Source organism: Psammomys obesus, unplaced genomic scaffold (genome assembly GCF_907164565.1).
Source record: "Psammomys obesus unplaced genomic scaffold, mPsaObe1.curated_primary_1811, whole genome shotgun sequence".
NCBI classification, from domain to species: Eukaryota; Metazoa; Chordata; class Mammalia; order Rodentia; family Muridae; genus Psammomys; species Psammomys obesus.
In genome coordinates, this window is record NW_026593286.1 from 20,162,860 (window position 1) to 20,174,031 (window position 11,172).

At 41.3% G+C, this 11,172-nt stretch overlaps 1 protein-coding gene across 5 annotated transcripts in view; it reads left to right on the forward strand.

Moving 5' to 3' along the window:
* The window catches only part of Bard1 (BRCA1 associated RING domain 1), a 184,081-nt gene that overhangs the window by 87,697 nt on the left and 85,212 nt on the right, over window positions 1-11,172 (forward strand). The window lies entirely within an intron of this gene.

Here is an 11,172-nt window from a genome sequence, read left to right on the forward strand (position 1 = left end):
CCCTTCTCAAGAGCTTGAGGTTAAAAGTCTCTGAGGGCTTGGTTGGTTCTCCCCATTCTGTTGTTACAGTGGATTTTCGAAAAATGACCTCATTAACAATAAACTCAGCTGTGGATGAGAGGGGCTTATTAAATAACAAAGCAGCCTTTTATCTCAGAAGTCCTTCAAGAACTGTTTAAGGCCAGTATTTTAACAAAAGATACTTACTGCTCCAATCATTTAGACAATGACAAGGGTTAAAGGAGTGGAGGCAGGAACAGGGCAGTTCCCTCAAATATTCTGTCCTAGCACTATTTCAAAGCTGATGTGCTTTGAACTAAGTAATACTTGAGAGGTAAGAAATGCACATCTTAAGCAACACTTAACCTTTTTTGAATAATTATAAAGTACTCAACAGAACTGAGCTTATCAAGATTGTCTTGATCTTGGAACATGTTGAAGCTCTAGTTTTATTTAAAGAGAGGTAGTATAAAAATAACAGAAGAGGACATTAAGCTGTGGTTCTGTTTGATTCAATACTAAATGAATACTAAATTCATTCCCCAAATAAGCAGATAAAGTGACTATTTTAATTCAATATTTTTGAAACTTATTTTTAGGGATGGATTTTTTTTTTTGCTATCTTATACAAATGTTGTATAATAAAAAATTACCTAAAGTCTGAGGATATTTCTGTTTAAATTACAGGTCTTTTTTGTCTGCAGTTCACCTACTAGGATAGAAATAGTTTGATTTTGTGATTCTTGCTCAGTGCTTCAGCTGTTTGTTCTGGCACCCTATAATTCAAGAAAGGAAATTTAATTCCTACTTGGAAATGAAATATAGAAATTTCAAAGCAAGCCACATTATCTATTGATCACAATGGGAGTTGCGCAAAACCTTCAGAGGTCTTTAAAGGAAGGTTTTTTTTTTTTTTTCTAAAGGCAATTGTACACTGACAATTGAAGTTAATAATTTTGTTTTAACTTAACAAAGGTGGGGTTGGCTGAGAACTTCTTATTTTAAGTTTGAACAAAGAGCAGTATAATAGTCATCTCTGACACGTACGGTTTACAAACTGCTTTTGTATAAGGTGTTCCCTGTTGATCTTGCCAGCAGCACTATGAGAAGATAATTATTGTTTTGCTTATATTAGAGTTAATGAAAAGAAAATAGCGGTTGTAAGCTCTGAGGACAGGGCCAACTCTTGTCACTCATTCACGTCTGTCCTTCTAGCACCTGTTTGGTTTTCCTGTTGGTGTGATCAAATATGAAGACAAAAGAAACTTAAGGAAAAATGAAGTTTTTTTTTGGCTCACAATTCCAGGGTATAAAAGCCATCGTGGTGGGGAAGCTGCAGTGGCAAGAGTAGTGGCTGGCCACAGTGCACCTGTAGTGAAGAGGCTGAGCATGATGAAAGCCTGTGGCTGGCTCATTTTCTCCTTTTCAGTAGGCAGGGCAGGACCCCCGCCAAGGGAATGGTGCCGCCCACAGTGGACATCTGTTGCTTCGGTAAACCTAATGAAGACAGTCTCCCTAGGGGACTATAGATTTCATCGAGTTGACAGTAGTGTCGAGTCAGCGCACACAGAGACTGGGCATGTGATAAACACTCCAAAAATCATCTGAGGCACAAGACTAGCTGGGAAGATCAAGATCAAATGGCTCAGTCAGGGCAATAAATAGCACATATGGTCATGGAATGAATGTACATTTTGTAGAACGCCGCCACAGTGTTTTCTTTTCCTGTTGTTCAGCAGGTATTCCTCATCCCCATCTCCTGCCACTGCTTCTGGCACTCATTTTTTTTTTTTAATTATACATTTAAAAATCTATCTTTCATTTTGGCTTTAAATATTCTTCACTACTAAAAAAAAAAATACAGTTGGAAAACAAGTATATCTTCCCCTTCGGCTGACCATTTGTGGTTTTGATGATCATTATAACAACATCCACATACACCTGTAGCGCTAAGCCGGAAAGTTGAGACAGTCTTTGACATGAAGTCACTGAGTGTGAGAATAAGAGATGACGCGATGCGGAAAGCAGTCAGGTTCTATGCTTTGCCCACAGTACTGCCGTTTCTTGCTCTGGCAGGATGAGCTTGTGGTGTTTGGGATGGTGGGAGAGTCCTGAGAACTGATGGCAGAAACCTAAATGACTAGCTCTGGAGCCTTTGCCCATCTTGTTCTGGAAGCAGAATGTTTCTAGCTGGGATAGTGGGATTTTTATACCAGTCCCTAACAACAGCAGCAACACAAAAGCATCTGGGTATGGTAGTGAATGCCTGTAAACTTAGCCCTGAGGGTTTTTGTGAGTTGAAGCCTGTTCTACACATCAAATTCCAGGCCAGCAAGGACTACACAGTGAGACCCTGTCTGAAAACCAAACCAAACCAAACCAAATAAAAATACCTATTTACAAAACAGCAAAGAGACCTTTCTACCCCAGTTCTACTAAGATAAAGGATTGGGTATCAGAATAGGCTTTCCCCTCCTCCCTTCTCCCTTCTCTCTTCTCCCTTCCCTTCTTTTCTTTCCTTTCTTCTCCTCTTATTTCCTTCTTTCCTTCCCTTTTCCCTCCCTCCCTCTCTCCTTCCTTTTCCTCGTACTGATTTATATACAATGCTTACAGTTACTTTTGCTTATACAAAAGAACCTACTGAAATGTGAAATTTCTTTACCCTTATACTCAGCTCCACAATTTATATGGCATTTTCCAAGGAGCGAGATCTCATAAATCTATGGATTTCAGATTTTTTTCCCATAAAGTACTTATATGGATCTAAAAGAGGATTATACAATTGATGTTCCTTGTTAGGCACCATGCTCAGCTGCCTAACTCCTGAACTTTTGTTTTTTCGTTTTTCTTTTTTTTTTTTTTTTTTTTGAGACAGGTGTGCGTGTGCGTGTGCGTGTGTGTGTGTGTGTGTGCAGCTTTGGCTGTCCTGGGCTCACTTTGTCGACCAAGCTGGCTTCTGCCTCCCCAAGTGCTGAGATTACAGGCATGTACCACTACACCTGGCTTAACGCCTGAACCTTCCACATATTGCCTTTTCTCATTGAGAGACTCCTCTCTCCCCCCTTTCTCTTCCAGTCTCTCTTCTCATGCCCCTATAACTAACTGACTTTGATCTCCTGGTGTCATGAAAAAGAGTTTAAGCACTGACCATCGCTGCTTTAGATTTTGATAATATTTACTCACGTAGCCAACTGTCTCACTAAGTATTTCCTCAAGCCAGCTCATCATAGAAATTTGATGTGAAATGTTATATTGTTTGTTTCTTTGACATAGGCTGTCCTCTTTTAACCCAGGATGATCTTGCACTCTCTATGCAGCTCAGGGCTGGCCTCAAACTCTTGATTCTTCCACCTCAGCTTCTGAGTCCTGGGATTGCAGTCTTACTCTACCACACTCATCTTTAAAAACTTAAAAAAAAAATTTTTTTTTAAAGAAATTTTAGGTGCTGAGGTGTATCTCAGTGGTAGAGTGTTTGGTTACAGTGAGATCCTGCTGCTTTTGCTTTCTAGTGCCCCTACTCCCATTCCCACTTACATGTTCCGTTTATTTTTCTCCAGAAGACAGTGGGGGGAAAGTGTGTAGAGTGAAGCTAAGCTAAGAACCTTTGAAGAACTGATCACGTTAGAGAGCTTGTTGGATACAAAAAAATACCTTGAGACGTGAGCAAATATGCCATATTATTCTGGCAGTACTGTGCTTGGGAGTAATTGTGAGAACAGACTGAACCTCTATAGCATGGTAGTCAGGGAAGACACTGGATGTCATATTGGGCAGGGGCCCTGATGTGCTGGTAGACATTAAACGGCAGCCTTTCTTAGTGTATATATGTCAACATATATCTTGATATGTTTTTTTTTCCCCCCTCTGATTCTATTTTGAACACTGCAAGGCGATATGACTGACTTTTATGGGTTGGACGCTGCTGGTGAGCTTTAACTCTGGCATTACCAGATAGCCCCCCCCCCCCCCCGCCCCCGAGCTCGGTGCTAAAATGATGGGCTTCCTCCCTCTTCTCTGCCCGACCTGGGGAAACTCCAGACGATCTAAGGAGTGTCACATAGCCCTCAGGGAGATGGCAGGCCCCACCCTTTCCGGATGAGAAACCTGCGCAGTGTGGACCTGGGGATTCCCGGAAATACCCTCTATGCTAAGGAGACGTCTTGGTACCTCAGCTTTCACCCAATGACCTTTTTCCTTGCTTGGAGTCCTGTTCCTGCTCCCACCCCACCCCAGCTGCCCATAGGATAATTGAGTATTTCCTTACCCCTCTTATGACAGGACTGTGCCGCTGCATGTAAATGAAGCATCCCTAGCACTCATGGCCCCAGCGAATCAAACACAGTCACCCCCGAAAACCCTCCCACTGACCAAGGCCTATAATGTCCCTGATTCATGAAATAAGCTCTCTCACCCCATTCTCCACCATGAATCTCTGAGAGGCATTGTTTACTCTTGGAAAGAAGGACTCCTCTTCTCCCCCAAGAAGCCCGCTCGACCAGTGCAAGTCACTGACTTCCAAGGATCAGCCATGGGACCTGCGTTTCGGGCCGTGAACAGATCAGGAACCGGCATTTGCCCGAACTCTGCCATGAGCATGTGCGTTTAACACTTCGGTATCATTGCCAGCTTTGCAACGCCTGAGTTTCCACCCCTGTCTGGTACCAGCAATCTCTTTAAAAAGAGGTCATTGTAACACAACGGAAAAACTCTTTTCCACACCCCCGGTGAGTTTGGAAGTCTCAGCTTGCTCTGAAAGCTCTAGCCATTCCTCCTAATTTCCATCATTTCCCGCCTGTAAGCTGCAGGAACTACAGAACGACATTCATGGGGTGGCTACTCACGACATGATAGCAACAAACGTGACACGCCCACGCCCTTGTGCGTGTTAAGTGCAAATGCTTTCAACATGGTTAATTGGTTAATTCCAACTACCAGGGTGATGTCACTGAACGTCGGGCTGGCAAGAGGTGTACAAAGAAATCTTTTCACATTCTATAGTATTTAGTGATAAAAGATAAAAAAATGTAAATAATATCAGAAGCATAGATAAAGAAAATATAGTAAAATATTTGGGAAGTGATGTTTTCAGTATTTATTACACTTGTTTTAAAACATAATAATCTGTTTGAAGCTGCGAGTGGTAATATATACGTGACATCCCAACATTTCCGGAGTAGAGGCGGGAGGATCAGGAGGACCAGGGCATCCTGAAGTACTTCAGGAGTTTGAGGCCAGCCTGGGCTACAGGAGAATCATCTCAGAAAATCAAAATAAACAACAGTAACAAATTGTGAATTTCATATTCACAAGTGATTTTTGTAGTTATTTTAAACAAACAGCTTGTAAAATTCCTGAAAAACTTAATCAGTGGTTCTTTTGTTACCATTGTTGTTAGTGGTGTTTTTTGTTTGTTTGTTTGTTTGGTTGGTTTTTTTTGGGGCGGGGGGGTGTCGAGGAACAGGGTTTCTCTGAATAGCCTTGGCTTGGCTGTCCTGAACTGGCTATGTAGAACAGGCTGGCATCAAACTCACAGAGATCCACCCGCCTCTGCCTCCCTGACAACCGGGATCACAGGTGTGCGCCGTGCTTGGCTCAATCAGTGGTTCTTGTAAGCCTTACATATACCAGGTACCACAGGCCGTGGAGGATGCCAAAGTTAGAGAGGTGTGGATGGGAATGGGCCTTGGTGCTGTGGGCCTGCCCTTCTTTGGGAGGTACCAGCAGGAGAGCTACAGCAACTTTGGGGACAGTCTATACAGTAAGTATAGGTCAGCTAGGGCTGCATAACCCATCTGAAAACACAGAAGCAAAAACCCCAACTACATGTGAATCAACGATTATTTTTAATGTGGCGATGCTTGCTTCCCCTCTCAACTACCCCTGAGCTGTTTTAGTTTCTTCATTTTACTCTCTTTACTTTGATTTGACTAAAGTGTTTTTCTCTGACTATGTGAGCACAACATTACCAGGTGTCTCTGAGGGTGACACATGAGAGGACAAAAGTCTCAGCCATTAGCTGCTGATTTCTGCGAGTCTCCTTCTGCAAAGGTGACTTTTCACTGGTTTCTCCCCAGATTTTGTCAGTTCCTCAATGAATCCAGATTTGTAGATCCTATAGCTGCTACTATCTAATATGAATTAGGCTGAACGAAACAGATTGCTATTGTCTGGCTTTTGTTGACTGTAGAAAACACATTCTATGCTTCCGTTCAGCGTCTCAGATCTTCAGGAAAATGGATGCAATGTTTCCCTGTCCGTTTGTCTGTGTGTGTGCTCACAATTTTGCCCATCCGAAAGAATCCTCCTCCCTTCTGTTTCAAACTGCTTTATTTTCCAGGCTTCAAGTTCCTCTTTCCCCTCCCCCACAGAGTTAACCATAGCCACACCAGTCTTTTTGTTTGCTTTTTTTTTTTTTTTTTTTTTTTTATTTTCAAGACAGGGTTTCTCTGTGTAGCCTTGGCTGTCCCTGACTCACTCTGTAGACCAGGCTGGCCTGGAGTGCTGGAATTACAGGTGTGTGCCACTGCACAGGCCCCCCATCAGACTTCTTAAAGCAATTTTAAACAGTCTTTCCCTTGACCTCTTTTGACACTTATGTTATCACATATGGAACCAAACACTTTATTACACTACGCTTTCCACTGTTTCTTTCATTAGCCTTGTCAGCGACTAGGCAGCCCGTTTTCTGCAAGGAGAGACTATCACGTAAAAGTTCTGTAATGTACAATACACAGTTGTCTGGGAGTTAGTGTGCATTTCAATAGATTTGGCCTTAAACGTCATCCTTTGAAGTTGAACTGAACTGGCACTAGGTTACATATGTTCTGAATGTACGGGCTTTGAAGTCAAAGATACCTGGATCTATTTCTGCCCTGTCCTGCTTGTAAGCTGTGTATCCCTGGGAAAGCCACTGATACTTAAGGACCCTGTTTTCTTTTCGGTCAAGATGGATGATAATGGTACCTACACTATAGAGTGGTGTGATGATTACATAATGAATTAGGATTCTACAGTCTTTTCGAGGGACTAAAACCAGTAGAATAAATATGTGCATTTGCATGTTTGAGACATGGTTTCATGATAGCTTGGGCTGATCTCAAACTATGATATGGTCTATGATATGGACTATGATATGGTCCTCCTGGCTCAGCTTTCCCAGTGCTGGGATTAAGGATGTATGCCAACCAGTCCCCCTTTGTTTTAGCTTGCTTTTGACGGGGAACTTGCTGTGTAGCCCAGGCTTGCCCAGAATCCTCTATTTGCTCCAGGTTGATCTTAAACTCTGCCTTTTCATGCCTCATCCTCTAGAGTAACTAGGACTAGAGGGGAGCACAAACACAATGACTTCCTTCTATTATTCGATTATAAATAAATTTGTTTCATTTCAGACAAAATAATGGATTTGTTATTTTATAATTCTTGAATCTAAGCTTTCCTGAATGCAAGGTTCAAAGTGCTGGGATGTATCAATAACATTATGATGTAAGCAACTATGCTGTGTACGGGCTTTTTATTCATATACTAGAAGACATTGTCTATTATTATTTCATATATAAAATATGTAAGGCATCTTTTGAGGTAGTAAAAACAGTTACTAAATAAAGGCATATGTAATAAGATCAAGGTGAGATTTAATAATCTCACATAAAGTTATTAGATTAGGAAACTGAATTTTGATTCAGTTTTAAGTGCATTGCCTCATGGCCTTTTTAAGGGTTCAACCAATACTAATGAAATCAATCCAACACAAACAAGGCATAATTCTCCCAATAGCATTTATAATAAAAAAGCTGAAATGCAATTTATAATTGATCACAACTTTTATTTTAATGGTATATAGTCATTTATTTCCTCTCATATTTATTGAACACATGTTTATGAGGTATATTCAAATATATTGGTTACTTCTCACTTGTCTTTTGAAAGAAATTTTAATCATTGCATGAATTTGATTAAATTGGCTACAGAATTTTGAAGTACAATGAAACCCCAAGTAGGGCCAGTACTCATTTCCTAAATGAACGTTTTATGTGCAAACAAACAGCTGCTGGACTCCAACAGAATTTTAAACAAGCTGTTTTTAAATTTTACTGACAGCTGTTTTTGGTGATTTTTGTCAACAGAATTTTTCAGCTTTGCATCACGGCATTCTTTTATTACAGTGTCCCTTCAAAGAATAACTTGCTTGCCTTAATCACGTTTACAGAGATTTACGACTTAATGCTTATTCAGTGGTGGGGCTTCTCAACACAAAATGTCACTGAGCCTGTTATAAATTGCTTCTGGCATTGCTACTCTATCTTTTATTTGGCTGGGAGTGTTTCCACCTGAAAGTGATAAATTCCTGCTATAACCACTTTATGTGCTTCAGTAATTACACTGTACCGAAAAAAAAGGGGTGGGGATGGGGGTTTGTTTCTCCTGAGGTATCTCCTTAAAAATAGCAAGTAATAAAATGCAGTGCAATGGGCCGAACTCTGGCATCTGTTGAACAAAAAGCAATGACCAATGAGCTATCTGTGTCAGATGGAATTTGACAAGTGACTGGGAAGTATGTAAGGTACACAAAAGCCTTTCAAAAACAATTTCTAGAGGGGCCTATTGTTGTAGTTATGCCCTAAGACTAGCTGTTTTTGATCTTGTGACAGAAATGTGGGAGTGCCCACAAAAATGCTGTTTACATCTTCCCAAAAACTATCTCAAAACATAATTGGATGCGTTTATAGCCTTGGGTAATTTTTCACTGAATGCCAAGGTCTACATGACTTTGGGACCTAATCTGTATGTGAAGTCAAAGAGACTGCAGCCTGTCAAAAGCTTTTAGTTATGCAAACAGTCCCCTGCAGCCGATATCTTGATCAATATATACAGGCACAACTGAATGGATCAGGAGGAGATCCACATTAATCATTATGATATCCATGGGTGGTGGATATTGACTAATTTTCATCCTACTGGTGTGTTTTCTTCATAAAAATCTGTCTATTGCGCACAGGAAAAAAATAGCATTAATTGCTGAGGATGTTTTCTTCATGAAGGAGAAACACAGCGATATAAGCAAAAGATGTCCAAGTTAATTACACACAGTCATAAAAATTCTTATTATCAGGCCCTTATGACAAGCCATGGAGTCTTAGGGATCCGGTAGCTGCTTTATTTAAGATGATACCAAAAACGCCTTTGATCCTTAAATAGGATTTCAGCTTCCTTTCATGACAATTGCACCATTTTGCGAAGGAATGACCATAGCAAGTATGTCTCCTAACAGAATGAGCTGAATCTTCCATAGAATAACTATTCTTTCAGAAAGGAATTTTTAGGTACATATATCTGGCACAGTTAAATTCAACAAATGTAAACCAGTTCTAAATGTGGGGGTCAAATACTGAGTGAGTATTTTGCATCAAGTTTTAATTGTAGGTGTTTAACTGTTTTAACTGTAGGTGGGGAAGGGGGGCTCCATTGTTCTGTACTCATGGCTTCAGACAGCTTCACAGTCTGTGATTGTTTTCAACAGCCCTATGAGTGTGATGTCAGAACTTCTTTGCCCTCTGTTCTTTTTGTCGCTTCTCCCTCTCCTCCAACTCCTCCTCCCCTCCTGTCTGTCTTTAAGTCTTCTCCCCCTCTCACCACGTGAAGTTTCATATTTGTGAAGTTTGTACTTCTCCACTAAATTCTATAGCTGCCTCGGAGACAGGTAGAAAGGAATCCTAAATTTACAAAAGATGAAGAGAAATCCTAAAATAGGCAAAACAATGGGCCCAAAGAGAGGCTCCCAAGAAACCGCAAGACTTGGCTTCTAACTCGGCTTTGCTCAACTCCAAGCTCTCTGTCCTTAATCATTTGCCACAATGGATTCCAGAGGGAGAGAAGCCACCATAAAGCACATTACTTTAGCTTATTTTAATAGCATTTTTTATGCAGGAAGGCTAGCTCAGTCAGATGCACACAGCAGACACCGTGATACTAAATTCTGTGCTGGTTTGCTCACTTCATTAACATACTTGATTGCTCTGAATCAATTGCTTTCAAACTGCCTCCCACCCTCTTTTTAAGACCTGGATTTCATAAAAGTCTTTGGTTTTTTTTTTGTTGTTGTTGTCTTGTTTGTTTGTTTTTATTTTTGAGACAGGGTTTCTCTGTGTAGCCCTGGTTGTCCTAGAGCTTGCTCTGAAGACCAGGCTGGCCTGGCACTAAGAGATCTGCCTGCCTCTGCCTCCCAGCAATGGGCTGTAAAGTCTTTCCAGATGGAATTTGTAGCTGACGAAGAGAATGCACTCCCAAAACTTCAATGCGGTTGACCCGATTGCGTGATTCCATAATGGAAAGCCAGAGAGAGATTCGTGTGAGGGCAGGGATTCGTGAACTATCTTTCCATTCCGTGGGAGAGAAGTCTGGAAGAGTCTGACATTGTATAATTCCACTGTCTTGTCGTATGTGTTTATCCACGTGACTGTGAGAAAGCTTTACCACTTGTAAAAAAACGCTTCACTACACAAGCAAAGGAAAGTAATGGTGTTGTGACAATTTTCAACAAACCTTCACATGACATTGAACTTGAAGATCAGGAAAGAGGTCCAGGCTGAGATGCCTTTGTGCCCAGAGGCACTGCAGAGGATAACTCAGGGCCCGTGGGGAAGGTGCAGGAGAGTGTGGGAGCGCAGGATGGGTAAATAGGTTAAAGGGAGCAATTTGTATGCCTCAGAATCCTCCTAGGATCACAGTGTTAATTTGGGGGAGGATGAATGGTTCTGAGGGTCTTGGGAACTTTGGAGTACTGTTTAGCTGGGGAGAACATGCAGAGTGAAATGGAGCAACAAGCCTAAATTTCCGTGTACACAGTTGGTTCTTATGAAGAACTCTGAAAGGGAATAGGAAACTGCTTAGCCCCTTTAAAGTGGGAAGCACTATAAACCAAGGCTTTAGTAACACCTTCCTGATGGACTGGATTTCCGTACAGATTTTCCCCCTCTGAGAGAATAATTCCAGTGTTCATTTACTGCCCTCACTATTTTGGGGGTAGAAGAGATCTTGTGAAGCACTCTACCACCATCCAGGAATTCTAGTGTTTTCACAATTATTGGTCACCTCATCCTAAACATGCTATGTTTTATACACGCACATACACACACACACACACACACACACACACACACACACACACACACACAC